This window comes from Sinocyclocheilus anshuiensis, unplaced genomic scaffold (assembly GCF_001515605.1).
Source record: "Sinocyclocheilus anshuiensis isolate Anshui unplaced genomic scaffold, SAMN03320099.WGS_v1.1 scaffold856, whole genome shotgun sequence".
Taxonomy (NCBI): domain Eukaryota; kingdom Metazoa; phylum Chordata; class Actinopteri; order Cypriniformes; family Cyprinidae; genus Sinocyclocheilus; species Sinocyclocheilus anshuiensis.
Window position 1 is genome coordinate 248,738 of NW_015552603.1, and position 2,907 is coordinate 251,644.

The window sequence follows — 2,907 nt, forward strand, 5'->3', positions numbered from 1 at the left end:
TTCAGCAGCTCATCCCTGGTAAAATTGATCGTGTTTGCGAAACAAAAAACAGAAAAAACTAACAAAAACAGTACAAACACTGGAGAGCCAAACACTGAGGCTGCCGTCTGCGGCGCCATCGCATAGCAATCGCATAGCTAGCCCAATCATGTTTCGAGGGTGGTCCCCCTTTAAAAATCGCATTCTGGGTTGTAAAATACACGCTTTCAGTCGGGGTTCCCCTGGTAAATTCGCATACAGACATTTTGCTCAGAACTGAATTGAACGAACCGTTTCTAAATCATGGACAAATGACTCTATGTATATTCTGGGAAAATTACAGTGTTTTCTGACCTTAGATGCATTTAAACCTGTTGTAGGGGACTCCAACACAATATTAGGACACTTTAAAAAACCATATGACATGGCCTGCATTCAGCCCCGACAAAACAGTGCAAAACATTTTTTTAAACGGAAACGGTGGTGCGTTGAACACTCTATTCTGATGATGCAAGAGTTGCAACTATGGCAGCTGAGAAGGCCATTCTTTGTGTTCTTTTTGAAGAATTTTCGGAGGAAACTGTGGTTCCTAATTATTGTGATCCAACATTTGCCTCGCATTTCAGGATGAAAAGAGAAACATTTCAGGTGAAGGATAATCCACTTCTTACCCCCGAGACTGTGTTATGATCTATATGACCTTATTGTTTTTATTGTGAATACTTGCCCCTGTTCTTTCAGATAATTCACAAATAACGGCGATTGGCCAATCAGAACTCGGTTCTGTAACAAGCTACATCATTTTTCGCGCAAAATGGTTCAAGCGCAACTTTTGAATTTCTTTAAAAAGAAGAACAGAAACAGAAAATGTATGATTTTTCCTTCATTACAATTTAAAAACATTCCCCTGACATAATGTTATTGTGCTGTATGTGTAACTGTGAGGGATTGAGAGATGATAGGAGAGCTGACATTATCGAGTCATCGACCTTGCAAAAATCAAACAAAAACATGTCTTGAGTGTCCAAAAGCATTCACTGCGCGATGAAGCCTATTCGAATACAGGTAAAATAACTTTAAAATTCAAGCAATTAAAGAAAAAGTACCCATGTATGAGTTTTTATGTTTTTATATTCATTGCACAAGCAATGTACTTTTCTGAATATCAGTAGGCCTACATGCGCGAGCACAAATGTGCTATGAATTTTATACAAAAGTGCATAATAACACAGTATTTCGTTCCTTAAATAAATCAGTTTTTGAACGAATCAAGTGAGCCAATGATTCAACGGCCCATTCATATGGACACTTTTCATTTCTAATTGAATCAGCCATTTTAAACGAATCGTTTGATTTGAACGATTCAATAAATCATTCATCAAAACAGGGGCTTGCTGCCACCTACTGGTGGTTTTATTGTCATGCCATTTTAAGTTTGATTTGAACGATTCAATAAATCATTCATCAAAACAGGGGCTTGCTGCCACCTACTGCCTACTGGTTTGTCATCATTATTTATCCATGACCAGGCCTAAACCAGACAAGGTTTCAACACAAAAGCACATTTAGCAAAATATTGTTTAATTATCAATATTGACCAAAATTCCTCCATTTCAGGCCCAAGAAGGAAAAAAAAGAGCTTATAAATAATAGTTCATTTAATAAGGCTAATTTTTCATTAAATAAAAACCTTTTTTAAAAATTAGACAAATTATTATGTAAAATTAGTTACCCCTGTCCATTGTGCCGTCGTTTTGAGGATAAGGAATGGAAAGCGGAGCGCCCCTTTGTCTGTTGTACATTGTAAATGTAGCATATGAGTTTCTGTTCTGTTTTTTTCAACATGTTGTGACTTGATATGGTGATGTACAAGGGTGAGCAGATCTAGTTCTACACTTATATAGTTGTATATGATCGTATTTTTCTGAACCGACATTTATCACATTTATCAATATCATATACTATCAATATACTATTGGTTATCTACTGAAAAATATATGTAGAAAGTTACAATATGTGATGTACCCTCTTTGTATGGTGGTCTTTGAAGAGAGATTTTATGACTTTTGTAGGCACCAACCCCCATAACGTTCCGGTTCATTTAAAAAGTTTAAGTCAACTACAGACATGTGAAAAGACTTTCCAAAAACGTCCTTGTCACCATGACACGCATTATCCTGAGAATATTTAATTGCTCTTAAAAAGCACAGATCAAGCTAAATGAAAAAGCGCACACCACACCAGACTCCTGATATCCCGTGGTAGAAAATGCCTACACCGTTAAAACCTATATACAATATGTTACATTTTAAGGTGGACTGTGTTTCACGTATATGACTTTACTTTTCTTATTTTTACAAAGATTCAATTAATTTCTAGTAAATATGAGGCCATAACATTATTTTACAAAAGAATCATGTTGTTGCAGCGTTTTTAGGGAATGCCAACTCCAAAAAGTTCCTCAACACCCACCCACACACACACACACCATTCAGGAAGGTCAACCGCTCAGGGCAGCACCGCCGGCCATGGTTGAAAACACTACAAGATAGTTTTCCAACTTTTTCCCAAAATCAAGTATTGTGCAATTTGTATTATACTCTTTTAATCTAGCTTGAAAATTTGAATAAAAGGTTACCAAATGCATTTTCATACAGTTGAATTCTGACACAATGTCATTAATCGGATTTCTTTGTTTTATAAGACTTACTTTAATACTTCTACGAAGGTTCACACTGCTTTTATAAGTCTGATAAATATGTGGTCAATACACGACGAGATGAGAATCAGGCTACAAAATAAGTTTGACACAATGTTTTTAAGAAAAATTTTATTTATTTATTTTTAAATACAACTAAACCAGATAAAATATTATTCTTTGTTTTTGACAAACCTACATTTCAAATGATTTGTCCCCGAGGTGTTCGT